Below are 15,054 nucleotides of genomic sequence, written 5' to 3' on the forward strand. Positions count from 1 at the left end.
ATTTTTACTTGGTTAGTGGTATGTTCTTTTTCTTAAAGCCTAAATCCAATGTTTGTTTTCTTGATAAATTCCTTAAATAATTAAATTAGTTCTCCACCCTGTCACTGCTTTTTTTCTCTGAATCAAAAAATCAAAAAAATAGTTTCAGCATTAAATGATGCCATAGCTATATTTTGTGTGAAATTGTATTTCTCTCATAAGTTTCTCTTAATGTGCTTCCTGTAAAAATCAAGAATAATATTTTAAAATCCTTCGTGTATACAAAGCCCTTCCTGATATCTCAATGAGCTCATGGTACTCTATGATCCCAACAGAGCACGTAGCTCTCAGTGTGCAGGCTTACTTGTGGTTCCTTGAGTTTCCATAAGTAGAATGGGAGGCTGAACCCTTTCAGGCTCCTCTTTTGTGGACTCAGCTCCCAGTTTGGGTTCGAGAGGCAGACACCCTCTACTTTTAAAGTTAGGCTTAAAACTCTCCTATTTCATAAATCTTAAGAGTTTTGGATGGCTAAGGTGACCCTGAACTATCCCTTAGTTATGCTGCTATAGGCCTAAATTGCTATGTGTCTTTAACATTGATGATTTAGTGAGATTGTTTATTTATTTATTTTTGAATTGTCAAGAGTTTTGGGACCATGTTGCTTTGTAATTCCACACTTTAAATAAAATTGAATTGAGCTTCAAAGAAGCACTTCTGACATTTCTTCCTTTATATTAATTACTGTATCTGGAAAAACACAAACTGAATGTCCACATATGTCTTTTAAAATCCCAGTCTGAACCTACATACGCCCGTGTGAACAGATGGAAACACATCAACAGATGAGTTAAGTGTTTAATGAAGTTGTGAATCGCGAATGTAAAACTCGAGCTTCAATTGAAACTGTGGGTGATATCCTATTAAGATGATATTCTAATGTGCTAAAATGTTCTTCCCTGCTCGGCATTGAAAACGCCTCTGAGACCATTCTTTGCCAAAAGCGCGCTGAGAGACAGTGATGAAAAATAAGGAGCTGCTCTGAATGCTGAAGGCCGGCAGAGGCATTCCTTGTGTACTTGATAATGCAGGCCTGTGTGTGTGTGCGTGCGCGTGTGTGTGCGTGTGTGTGTGTGCGTGTGCGGGGGGGGGGGGGGCGTGTGTGCCTGCCTATCTTTGCGGCTGGCTCGAGCTTATATGGTCTGTGCTTTCAGGAGCCATTAGCTGCCTTGCACAATTGCATCCTGCCAAGGCGAGAGCAAACGTCGGTACATCATGTCGACTTCCCTCGCATTGTTTGACAGTAGCGCATAATTGTACAGGAAGTAATAGCTGGTCTGTGTTTACAAGTTGGAGTCTGTTGTTTGTGAAATCATACATCTGTAATTACCTTACTTCCTAGTCTAATACCTATATGTATCTTGTCCTCCTGTCTGATCTACCCCTGGACAATTATGTAACATATCACTTGGGAGTTTTGCCTACAGCTACGGCATGCTGCAATTTCTTTCAAAGTTAGAACATAGGCTATGATTAACGTGAGCCAATGCACACGTACATAAAAAAAAAATAAAAAAAAAATACAAGCATCCCATCAACCTGGTGATGCCCTCTTAATATAAAAAGAAAGGACTAAATACATATTCAAGGTGTTATCTGCAACTATGTCCTTCGGCAATTAGATCGTCAGGTTATTAAAAAATAATTAACATTTTAACTCTGCGGGCGCACACAGACACACATTACTGTCCGACCAACACACTTCCACAAAAAAAAAACGACACGTCTTTGCACAGACATGGCCGTACTTACCAGATGTGTGTCAGATGTGCATACTGCTTGAAGTGAGGTTGGCCTATTGTTCAGTATTCCTGTCTCTGTGTGTGGAGCACTGTCTTTCTCTGGGGCTGCCTCCTGCTATCTGTGTGGAAGGGAAAAGAACAAAAAGACAGAGAAAAGGGTGAGACGGGAAAGAAACGGCAGCATGGCTGCTCTGACCGCTAGGAAAACCCACGCAGCCGTAAAGTAGCAAAAATCTAATAGGAGTCCAATAGCCGGTCTGATTTGTGCACGTGTATAACAAATCAGCAGCCGGGAGGACAAGGACAAGATCTGTGAGCAGCGCTCTCATGGAAACTTTTTCTCCGGATCTTCTGAGCCGCCGGTTTTGAGAGTCTGCTCACCGTGAGCTCACTTCGATAAAACACCAGATGTGTACACAGTTTGACAGGAAGTTAAACAAACCATACATATGCATTACATTATATGGTTAGTATGGTAGAATTGCATCCTTATTGTTCACCGTAATCAATAATAGAGCAACAACAATATAATACCATTACGTGTAGGAATATAACAATCCGTATCATTTTGATACGGACCTCATTAAATAGATCAGCCTTCTGCCATGACATTAACAATTTACGGTTTATTTACTAGTTTTGAAATTCAGTGTTTCGGCTATCAGATACCTTCATTTTGTCATGCCGATTTTAAATTTGGGAAATAAGAACGCAGGTATTGAATGTGTACTCCACATCATCATCATCATCAGGTATCCCAAGTTGAGGTATCAGAATTGGTATTTGAGGAGGAAAAGGATGGATCTAGTTAAATATCCATCACACCTGACACGGCTAGACGTCAGACATGTCCAGCTGACTCTGATTATTAAAGTATATTTTCCATGCATCATTTTGTTCATTGTAAACACCAGTTTGAACCAGTTTTAATTCCAATATATCTCAGACTGATTGCAACCAACCTCATGCATCAAGAGTAAATCCAGACTTTTTACATGACTCACATTAGCCAGTAGGTGTCTCACTACTCTAAGGGATAAAGGTCTGTGTGTATTAGACTGCTTAGGCTTCAGATGGGCTGCATGCTGACAGACAGCAGTTGGCCTTTAGCCATCAGCTGGTGGCTCAGATCTCCTCATCCCTTCCCAGGTTGTTATCATGCTGGATGTGGGTACAAAGCTCACGAGCAGAACAAACAGTCGATTAGGATTTCCACAGAGGTCAATTTGAAACCTTTGCTGAAATAAGCCTGTCGATTCTTAAAAATAAGAATTACATCTTGCGAAAAAAAAAAAAAAAAAAAATCTGTCTCAGAGTTTCACTTCTGGCGAGTTTTTTTTCTTCTTTTTATTTACCTGCCTTGAACAACGCAGTTTTGTGCTTGGAGAAACAGAAACAACAACTCACACACCGACTAATAGACAGTGCTCACGTCTATAGCCTGTGTGTCATTGTCTAAGTGCTGATCTGTCTGTAAACAGCCCCTGGTCACGGCAGGTTTCTGCTTGCCTGCTGTCAGTCACTTTGTTCTCTATTCGAGTTGCTTGTCAGTCTTGATCTCAAACATCCTGAACCAGTTTACATCTCCCTTCACAACTCTGTACAATACCCACATCTCCAGCTATGGCATTTAAAAAAAAAAAAAAAAACACAGGCAGTCACTTCTGAGTCACTGCTTTCCTTAGCCAATCCTAACTAGCCGTTGCTCCTGATGTAAGAGCCCCCCCCCCCCTTCTGCTCTGAACATCTATGCACTTCTGACAGCGAGCGGAGCTGGACCGTGTTGTGTTCGGTGACATAATTCCTCCTGGCCGAGTCCTCATGCTTCCTTAAGTTTAAGTCCAGGGAATGTGTACACAGCTGACAGGATAGCATTCATGCATTCATACGGCGATGTGGTACACGTGTGTATTTGTCTGGGAATGACAGGGTGGGCGGACATATGTTTCAGCATCACATGGAGAAGACTTCAACAGGACACGACAAGGATTAGAGGAGGAGGCAGAAATTAAACAGAGGCAGAGTGGCAGAGCGGAGAACGCCTCTTGTTGGAGCTTGTAGGAGAGGATGTGTTGTCGTTAAGCTAAATGTGACTCATCCCACTGCATCGCCTTTTGACATTTGCAGAGAGCAGTTCAGGCCTTTTAGTACTTAAGGGAACAATGCGTATTAGCATTTGTGTGTCCTCACACACATGCGTATTTGTGCATGTGACAACACATTCCACATCCTGCACTGACCCTTTATATTCCTGTCGCCAGTGGCCCTGAAAACAGGTCTCCACCACCTCTACTTGACGTGCCGTCCTCTGTCCTCCTCACGCTGTTCATCTACGCTTCTCTCCCTCTTCACCTCAACCCCATTTTACAGCAGATATACTTGTACGAACAATAGAAGTCCATCAGCATTAATAGACAATAAGATCATTTCTAAAAGATGAATAAATTAAATAAAATGAGTAGCAGTGGAGGGAGTAATGATACTTGAGGTTGCAATGATGAGGTAGTTGCATCCGCATGTCAACTATTTTGATAATCTAATAATCAATTACATCATTCATGGAAAAGATTTGAACAACAACATCCGAGTCATGGAATATTGATCCCGTGCACATAAAGTAGAAAATGACTTTTTTGTTAAACTCTGGTCAAAATGCGTCTGAAACTTTTCCATTCGCCTTTTCATGAGCAACATCTGTGACAGCAGCTGTTTTTCCACTGGAGCAGCTTTCGATGTAGGATTGATAATGACATTTTCATCATTTATTAATCTGTGGTAGCCATGACAGATCTGTGGTAGAACATCCCAGATGGCCCTATTGAGTGGAAACACAGTAAGAACCTGGCATTGACAGACACTGTGCCCCAGACTGCTAATCTAATTGACTTTGCTGTGTATACATGTTTACTTACTACTTCTTCTCTGTCGCCATGTGAGGCGCAAACTACCACAGACAGAAACAAGAAGAATTAGTTAGTTTGTCCAGAAAACTCCAAAATTTAGCAACTACAATAATAGATGCAAATTCCAAGAAATAATTGCAGGAGCTTGCAAGTTCCCACGATTTCTGCACATTAAAGTTACTAAACAGAAGCTCTGCTGAAGGCATTACAGCACAAAGAAAACCTTTCCAAATAAAACTTGGTTTATCAAAACCAAAACCAAAATCATCATCAAGCCAGACTAAATGACAGCCGACCAGAATAGCGACGGGGCTTATGGGAAATGCCTTATCCTGAGAATTAGACAACCAATCGTTGCTTTTCCCTGCATCAGTTTAATCATACAGTATGTGGTATATTACATGAGTTTTATTACTTGTTCAATTGTTGCATCCTTTTTGTATGCCCAGAAAGTGTTGAATTAACATAATTTACATGTAGCCAATGTATTTCATATTACAGTCACAGTCTGTCTGTTGACTCGGGAATAGTTTTGTAACTTTGACCCCATGGATAAATTATATTGTTTTTTTTAATTATTATTATCATTATTATTATAATTAGATGTGGGATGTGCAGTATGGTTATTACCATAGCACGTGATTGTGTGTGACTCTCGGGTTAAAAAAAAAAAAAAAAAAAGAGAATACATTTTTTACCCCACGATTTGCCAATTTCTGCTAAAATTCCTCGAATTGCATTCCAATTTTTGAGAAACGCTGCTGTGAAATCAAGTATTTGTGATGACAACATTCACAGAACAACTCTTGGAGCGGCTGCTTAGCGTGTCGAGTGCTGCACGTGTGCAGGATGGACTGAGCTTGTTGGTCCCGGTACAGAACGGTGTGATTAGGGAAGGTCTCAAGAGTCCTGTGAGACTGTGAATAAAAGGTACACACATGTGAGACTTGTGTGTGGCATTCGGCAGAAACACAACAGTTGTGACCACTCTGCCAGTCGCTGCCTGCAGCACTGCAAGCCTTGTCTTTGACACCCAACAGCCCCGCCAGCCTCGCTTCTAAATCTGCTCTCATTCTGTGCGAGAGCAGCGCAAATGTCCTTCTCCCTCACAGCAACACTCAAGAGATCTCGTCATTGTCAGCGGCGTACATGCAAGAGTCTCGGCCTTTTCGCTGCACAATGCACGTCTTTTTTTAATTTTTTTATTTATTACGGCTCTACTGTGCTTTATGATGAAACTTGCAGTGCATTCTTTTTGCCACTGGCTGTATAACGCACGTCCTGCACGTACACATGATTTCTGTTTCGCCTCGCAGAAGAAGCAGGGGTTGATGCATTTGAAAAGCATGCCGCAAATGCACCAAAGTCAGGCAGCTGAACTGGGTCAGTGTGTTGAGCTGAGCAGTGAGGGATGTGACAGCCCATTAAGCTGTGCCTCTGTCTCCTCTTTAGTACAGACGGTATACAGAGAGATATGCACCTGAAGAGCATTCACACCGTCAAAGTCGAAGCCGTTATCTTTCAGGCAACTTGTTTTTTTTTTCACCATTTATTTACTGTAGTACGCCGCATTGCCACATGAGAGGAAGACATTAGTCTGGGCTATAGCTGTAAACAAGTTGGGAGATAAACCCATTTACCATCTTGTACCTACAACATTTCAAAGCAGAAGGATAGTTGCAAGATGTGAATTGTGCGCCTGTATTTCATTTTTTTTAGTGCCGTTTGACGATAACAAAAAGGGCAATTTTTACATCCAACTTTAGTGGCATATTTTTCTAAGCCATTTATCACCAGAAAGCTATAGTCGCTGCTGTTTCGTTAACGCAATGCCGCTGAAGACTTGACCACGCTTCTCACTTTCTCTCATCAAGCCTCCTGCGAGCAACACTATTGATCCGGAGCCAAGAGGGAGCAGGGCTGAGCACATACACACAGTAACAGCTGCATGTCACAGCAGCTCGATATATACTGCTTTCACTCAGCAGGTTGGCTGTTCAAGCAGAGGTTAGTGGCACTGCCTGCAGAGGGACAATGGTGTGTGTGTGTGTGTGTGTGTGTGTGTGTGTGTGTGTGTGTGTGTGTGTGTGTGTGTGTGTGTGTGTGTGTGTGTGTGTGTGTGTGTGTGTGTGTGTGTGTGTGTCTGCATGCGTTTGTGTTGTCGTCGAGGGAACATGACTAACAGCCCCCTTCACACCATCACTTAACATGCCGCTGATGTTCAGACCCTCCTGAAGGTCAATAAGGTGAACGGCGGCAGCTCCACAGCAGTTTGAAGCAGTCAGGAGTGGAGAAGAGGGAATATTTTCACGGCGATATGTGCAGGAAGGTAAGAGGGAAAGCAAAAACTGTCACAACTCCACATGCACAAACATTTTCATCTGTACATAAAAGCCCAGTGCATCATTTCCTCCAACTCAGTTTTTGCAGAAGGCGTATGCAGCTGTCCTTCCAAGAAGAGGGTGGTTTTTTTTTGGTTTTTTTTTTAATTTTCATGCCTACACACACAGAGAAGAGGTTTACCATTCTTTTGGAGTCCCATAGTTTGCAACACAGCTTTTACTGCATGCTGGTATCCCTGCTGCTTAATGAATTAGGCTCCATTAACACAGAAAGTGCAACCAAGAGGAAGTGAGAAGACAATTCCACGTCCCAAATACACTCATCCTTCCAGACAAGATGCCTGCATAATAGATCTAATCAATCATAGAGACAAGAAGAAAATAATCTAGCGGAGCCATATCATTTCACAATAAGAGCATTTTTAAGGAAATCAATAAGCAAGGAACCCAGTGACACCAAGACAGACTTCCTCCATCCTGCCAGTGAGCCGACAGTGCTGTACCATCTAACATACTGAGCCATCAGTTCATGAATATTTAGGTCTGTTTCTGCCTGGAAATGAGCATGGTGTAGTGGGGAAATCAGGGCACCCAAGGGCAAAGTGGATCATCAAAAAAAAGTAAGAGATAAAAGCACAGGAATGTGACAATTATCAAACTTCGCACCTGAAAATACATTTGCACTTGTTCATGTGTAGTATGTTCTCAAAATTGCTGCATGTCTTGCCCTTGATGTCCTTGGTTAGATGCATCCATAACAATGCAATCCACTTATATGAAGCCCAATTAAATCTGAGCCAAGTCTCTCTTTACCTCTTTTTCATCACCAGTGCCTAGATTTGAATTAAAAAAAAAAAAAAAAAAATAAGATACACATACTCTAAACCATGCAGCTGCATGTAAATTTATGAATATCATATACACGAGTAATCATTTCTGAAATAATCGTAAGAAATTGTTGCAGTGTAATATTTTGCATGGCAATAATGTATCAATACATTAACAATAGTGTTGACATTTTAATCATGCAAGAAAATAAGTTAATCATGCGCATGCAGCATCTACGACATTTGCTTGACAATCCAATTCTGCTGCAACAAAAATGACTGAAGTGAGATGAACGGATTGATAACTTTATTCTGAGATAAAAAAAAAAAAAAAAAAAAAGTATTTATTGTCTGTAGGTACATCATTTTCAGTTTAAAAAAAAAATAATAATAAAAAAAAAATCAAGTACTATATATTGTAATATGTGTTATAACAATACTCGGATATCGCAAAGTGTTTGAAACGGCAAAAATGAGCTAAGTATTGTGATGATATCGTATTGCGGGGTGATTCCATCGCTTGTGACCTCCCATAATAAAACGGCTGTCTCCGTGTCATTTGCAATACTGCTAGCAACTTAAGCTATTAATCAAGTTTTGCTGACATGGGTACATAATGTACAAATGCAGCTGGTAGCTGCGTGCAGTGGATGAGCTTGATACATTAAATAATAAATTATAAATGCATGTCTTTATACTTTGAGTCATTTTTATTGTGTATGCTGTTGCTACAAGATCTTTTAGATGATTCCCTAAGTAGCAAAAACAGACAAAGAAATCATATGAGTCTCGTCATCAGCTTGGTCGTGAACACTGCCCACGTTTATGTAATTAGTCCTGACGTATAACGAGAGCTTTATTTTCCATTTCCAAAGGTAAACTATTCAAATCACACGGACAATAAAAAAATAGTCATCGGGTCTGTTAGCTGGCTGATTATCCTTTGTAGTGAAATGCGGGTCAGCTGATTCTTAGTCTGCTCAGTTCACAGCAACAAGTAAAAGATGTGATGCATGTTAATAAGTCCCTTCATTTAACGCGCACGAACACAACTAAACCTAGTTTAGAGAGATGCCCCGTTTGTGAAATTCCACTAGTTCTAAATCGGTGTTGTAGCAGAAGCTTGCTCTGTGGGGTGTGATTATGCTTTTTTTAGATGCACTTGCCTCCCTCGCTCTTCCTCCTCTTCTCCCTCGATCCCTACAGCTCTACGGGTTGATAATTAGAGCTCAGGCTTTACAGACAGGCTGCTCAGGCCTGTCCCTGCTTCTGTCTTTTCTCCTGGCACATCCACCCACCCACCCTCCCCCTCCACCCACCCACCGTGGCACAGACACACTCAGTATGTATGACTCTCACAGAACCAGATAACACCTACTGTTAAAAGCTTTGCTGCAGACCAGCTTTAAATGTACATTTAGGAGCAGCCAGTGAAATAGGAGCAGATATAAGGTCCGACAGCTCTTGACAGGAGTATCTGCTTAACCATCAAGTGAACTGAAAAGAGGCTACGCTGCCAAGCTTGTGAGTAGTGGCATGTGGCAGGGCCTCAGAGCAGCAGGCTGTCACGTGTGGACACAGCATTGGCCTACAGTTTGTGTGTACGTCCATGTCTGCGCGTGTGCTGGCTTTAGCCTGATTTGTGGGCCAAATGGGAGCAGGCAGGCGGCCCAAGCCCAAGTTCAACTCTGAGGCCGAAGGCCTGAGCGACTTGAGCGTGGTGACAGATGAGTAGGGCTAAAGGAGGGGAACGGGGGGGTGAGGGAGAGGAGGGAGAGGAGGCAGAGGAAGTGCAAGGCTGGCAGCAGCGCTGTTGTCTGTGGTCATTCCCTGCACAGACTATTAAAACGGAAAGGGCAGGCTAACAATACAGGGCAACCGAGCAGTCAGTCAGGGCCGTAATGTTTAGAGGAAACTGATACGATCTCTATGTCTTCCTCTATGAGTCTCTGAGGATTGGCACGAGTCTAACCCACAGCAGTAAAACCGCCTCGTGGAGACCGAGCAAACGCTCCTGCAGGCTAAAAGTAGCGGTGCATATCGGCTGTATTGGTGAAGCCGTCACAATCTTATCTGAAATAGAGACTCTGAGAATGTAGGCTAACGTGCGTGCAGGTGTGTAAACAAGAGATAAATGTCATCAGACTCCTGCGACGTGCACCAGGTTCACATCTGCACAGCAGACACGTCCATCCGACACCTCAACAGACGAGTGGCACAAAGATGATCCAATTACAACTGCAGGAGCCAGCAGACTCAAGAAGAGAGGCTTTGATTAATTACATCAGCAGTCATCTTCAATAGAAAACTAAAGTCTGTGATATTTTTTGCGTATATTTTTCTGCCTCCTCACTTTGAGAGGGAAAGTGTTCCTGTGCTGAGGAGGTGTCGGATGTTTTCACCTTGACAGCGTGTGTGTGTGTGTGTGTGTGTGTGTGTGTGTGTGTGTGTGTGTGTGTGTGTGTGTGTGTGTGTGTGTGTGTGTGTGTGTGTGTGTGTGTGTGTGTGTGTGTGTGTGAACAGTGCCAGCGTGTCTGCTGTGTTGCTGTACTGCCAGGCCTTTCTTTCTACATTGAGTTTCCCTTTGAAAGTGATCAGTAACATCAGTAATCAAATGTTTAAGGTTGAGTGAAGAGTTGTAACCAAAAAGCAAGCGGGGGATTTCTGTTCACCGTCTCACTCACTCACTCACTCACTCACTCACTCACTCACACACACACACACACACACACACACACACACACACACACACACACACACACACACACACACACACACACACACACACACAGAGAGAAAGACCTGCTCTTCACCCGTTAACTTATTGACATAATGTAATTAAACCGCTTTTGGATCGATCACAGATGTCTAATGAAAAAAAAATCCCGAACTTAGTGGCTCTGTGCAACCTTCGGGTCATCGTTGGGTGAAATTAACAGACAGGATCACAGTATTTTTATATGTATTCTGCATATAAAAATATTGGCATTAAAAAAATATATATATTTTTTTTTTTTTTTTTTTTATTGAATTTGAGGGTGCGTTTTCTGCTGCAACAAGCATGAAAGCCTATTTGAAAGCTCACTGGTCACTTTATTAGGTACACGCGCTTAGCTGATCATTAAAGCAAATATCTAATTAGCCAATCATGTGCCGATAAAACCCATTTAGGCATGTAGGCACGGTCAAGAGCATCTACTGAAGCTCAAACTAAGCTTCAGAAAGGGGAAGAGAGAGGATTTTAGTGACTTTGAACGTGACCTGGTTGTTACTCCCAGAAAGGCGGGTGCGAGTATTTCAGAAACTGCTGGTCTCCTCGGACTTTTACACACAACCATCTCGAAGGTTTATAGAGAACGGTAAGAAAGCAAAAAATGCCTTGCTGATGGGAGAGTTCAGAGAACAATGGCCAGACTGGTTTGAACTGATAAAAAAAGCAAGTGACTCAAATAACTGCTCATTACATCTCAGGTATGCAGAAGCGCATCTCTGAATAGACAACAGGTGGAACCTTGAAGCAGATGGGCTGCAGCAGCAGAGGACCACACCAGGTGCTACTCCTGTCAGCTAAGAACAGGAAACTGAGCAGCAGAAGACTACAAACAAAACAAAAAACAAGTTTCCTGGTCTGATGAGTCTCAGATGGCACAGAGTTAGAATTTAGCATAAATAATATGAGAGCACGAATCCAGCTTGCTTTGTAACAACAATTCAGGCCGGTGGTCCCTTAGTACCAACTAAACATCATTTAAAACACCACGGCCAACCTGAGTATTGCTGTTGACTTCTACTAGCTACGTGTCACATGTCATCTCCTACTGATGTCTTGAACATGACAGTGACTGAAAGAATCATTTCTAACCCTTTTTATTGAAACATATTGATATTACCAGCAGCTACAAAAGGTTTTAGTCTAGCCTAATGTGACCACTGAAGTCAGACTTTAAAGCCTTATTATGCCCTGCAAATTATCTGTCGACTGTCACAGAGAGAAACACACACACAGCCTTTCCCAGGACTGGATACCGGTTGGGCCCTCTGGGCTTTAGGGTGAGCTTTTGATTTTCAGAGACATTGCATGCTGCAACATGACAAACAAGTACAATTATGCGAGCGCAAACATACACACAAACACCCACTGTCACAACAATACCTTCTTTCCGGACATGACACTGTCTGTATATCCAGACACAGGAAACTGGCTAAGGTGGGGAGTTATCGACAAACACCGAAAGCAGGAGGCTGCTCCCATCAAGCAAAAGGACACGAGTTCTTAATGTTTCTCCACCAAACACTCATTTCATTATAGGCCCGTTGCACACGTTGTACCCATCTTGCGGCACCCTGGTTCCTTTTTTTTTTTCTTCCAGGCCAAAGTTTAAATTTACAGTCAAACTTGTTACTTACTTTCAAGAGGTAGTTTTATGAGTCAGAATGAGACGAGACTAAATCAGGGTAGCTGCTCTACTGAGAAAGAAAAAAAAACAGGAGCGCTGCTCTGCTGTACTGTATTGTCTGTCAGTGTTTTAAATACAGTCCCTGAAGTCATCCACTCCCCAGTAAACAACAGTAAACTCTACAGTCTGTTACAATGACCTCCTCTTCCTCCTCCTCCTCCTCCTCTTCCTCCTCCCTCTGTCCTCTCTTAGATTGGCCTACTCTGCTCAGATGCCTGACCCAAAAGAGCAGTGCACCAACTTGAAAGTCAGACTCTGCAGAGTCTTTGAAAGCAAACAGTCTGTAAGATAGCAATTGTCAGACTAATGTCCGTACAGTCATGTAATGTCCGTAAGGCAGGCCTCAAGTTCAACTTTCTGAGCGGTTTGATCCACAATCTCAAGTTACTTTGAACTTGCTTAACTGAGCAAGACTAAGTTAAGAGGCTTCCCATACAGCTTAACACATGCTTACACACCAGTGCTACACGCATGACTTCCCCTAACATGGCACTGCCTGTCTCCAGGGCCTGATGAAAACAGTTCGTTACACCTAAAAAACATAAAGGGCAGTGCTACTGAGAGGGAGAATTAAAGCGGCGAGGGACAAGCGTATGGATACGTGCGAGATCAAAGCGTGTCAACTACCGACACTCGTGTTCAAGCACGGGAGCCAAAACTACACCGGGTACCGTCACCTGATTCTGGTCTGAGAGGGATATGAACTGTGCCTACGCACACAGCTGTTTGCGCTGAGAGTTCACAAGGTCGAAGGTCACATCGGAGAATTAAACATGACACCGACACCGACACACACACACACACACACACACACACACACACACACACACACACACAGTCGTCATGCAAAACACAAGAGGGGAAAAAGCTGAAAAATAAAACTGAACAGCAATGAGAGATACAAAGAAAAAGAAAAAAAGAGCAGAGGCAGATTTAGCCTTATCTGGCCATGAATCTCTCTCTCTTACTTATATAGAGTACTATTCCCATCTGATAGCAGCTAAGAAAGATTGATTCTTTCATCTTTCTCTCACAAGGCAGAACAATGTTACACTGTGTGCTTCTTCCTGTGTGTGTGTGTGTGTGTGTGTGTGTGTGTGTGTGTGTGTGTGTGTGTGTGTGTGTGTGTGTGTGTGTGTGTGTGTGTGTGTGTGTTTGTTTGAGAGAGAGAGAGAGGGAAACCGAGCCTGCATCAAAAGGAAGAAGAGCAACAGCTGAGACCGGAGAAACAGCTGTATCTTTTCAATCTCCCCACCCCCCACACACATCCCCGCTCTCCCTGAATGAGCCCCTCACACCCCTTTTCTGATACTCCTCTCCCACAGAGCAGCATGGCCACGGGCTACACTTGTCCATACACACACACACACACACACACACACACAATACGAAGTGCCGGAGTTGCAGTGACACAATCGGTCCGAGCCTCCGTTCCCTCGGAGGATGAGCACAGACAGGATCTATGTGCTACTAAACATTCATCAATTGACTAAAAATAGGAGACATTGTTTCCAGCGGCAATGTCACCCTCCCTCTTCTCTCCCAAAATCCCTGCAAACCTCCCACTTTAGTCAGATTCTAACTAAAAGACAAAAGGAAACCAAATAAACCTTCAAGTTATCTTTTCACATACGAACACAAACAAAATTGAAATCAAATTATTTTTCGAATATAATTTCATATTATTAAAAATATTTCTACACCAATGTGAAATAAGTTCAGCAGAAACAAAATGCATGCATGAAGTGACTTAACAATACCCATATTGACGGTTGTGAAGTGTGTAATTGTAGGCATGTGCATGCAAGTCCCTGATTGCAAGTCGAGACCTAACTGGTGGGAAAACCTGACAAAGGCGACAGGAAACAGATCGTCTCAGTCACACAAATCTAAATGGATTCTTTGAGATGACACGGAGAAACACGTCTGCCTTGAGACGTGAATCATCAGCGATAATTTATCAAAGAGGTGCTGGATGGTCAGAAAGGCGAAGAGCAGAACAAGTGGGGAGGATAAGGCCTTATATTCACAGTGTGCTTGAGGTCAAAGCGCCCACTGTGAACCTGAGACAGCCTTGTCTGTTCGGGGAGGGAAAGGTACAAAGGAACGCGCTGGGAGCAGAAGAAAGCAAACAGAGGAGAGCGCATTAAAGAGAACCGAGCTGGAATCATGTTTGTCTGTATCTGATCTATTGTCTTTGGTCGGGTTCAGGACCAAGTTCACAGGTTTTCATGACGTAGCCAAGGCTCGGCTCTCGGTTTCGCTCCCGAGCCAAAACACTCGGGGTTTAGACGGATAGATGAGGCTGTGCTGCGAGATCACAAAGACTTGTCTCCGGCAATGATGCCGTTCTGAGCTCAGGACAGAATGCAGGGGAAGTGGAAGGGTGAGGCGTCTGTCGGTTTACGTTCAAGTCAGCCGGGGGGGGGGGATATTAGTCCGAGTCCTTGTTCTCTATTTGTGGAAGAGGGCACCATAATAGAGTCAACACTCATCTTACTCTAAACACCTGAGAACGCAGGGGTGTGCCACATCATTTCACTACAATGAAATTTGTAATATGCTAAAAAAAAAAAAAAAAAGTCATAATGTAATAATGTTAATGGAAACAAATGTGCTCTATTGTGGAGGAGTCTGTTCCAGAAATGGGAGCAGCCTCATTTGGTTACAAAAGATCATATGAACAAATCATTAATATTAGTTTTTACTGAATATAATATATAATAAGGCAAACTTGTTACATTTCA

At 42.7% G+C, this 15,054-nt stretch overlaps 1 protein-coding gene across 5 annotated transcripts in view; it reads right to left on the reverse strand.

Annotated features, from left to right (window-relative positions):
• Positions 1 to 15,054, reverse strand: part of ralgps2 (Ral GEF with PH domain and SH3 binding motif 2) — a 71,948-nt gene that overhangs the window by 51,052 nt on the left and 5,842 nt on the right. For 4 of the 5 annotated variants that reach the window (XM_069694782.1, XM_069694787.1, XM_069694784.1 and 1 more), the window contains exon 2: positions 1,789 to 1,897. The gene's annotated coding sequence lies outside the window, so the exon portion shown is untranslated. The remainder of the gene's footprint in view (positions 1 to 1,788; positions 1,898 to 15,054) is intronic. The other variant, XM_069694786.1, reaches the window with a different exon arrangement.

This window comes from Brachyistius frenatus, unplaced genomic scaffold (assembly GCF_029030835.1).
Source record: "Brachyistius frenatus isolate BFR_SWC_R1_liver_20210118 unplaced genomic scaffold, ASM2903083v1 Contig_18, whole genome shotgun sequence".
NCBI lineage: Eukaryota > Metazoa > Chordata > Actinopteri > Embiotocidae > Brachyistius > Brachyistius frenatus.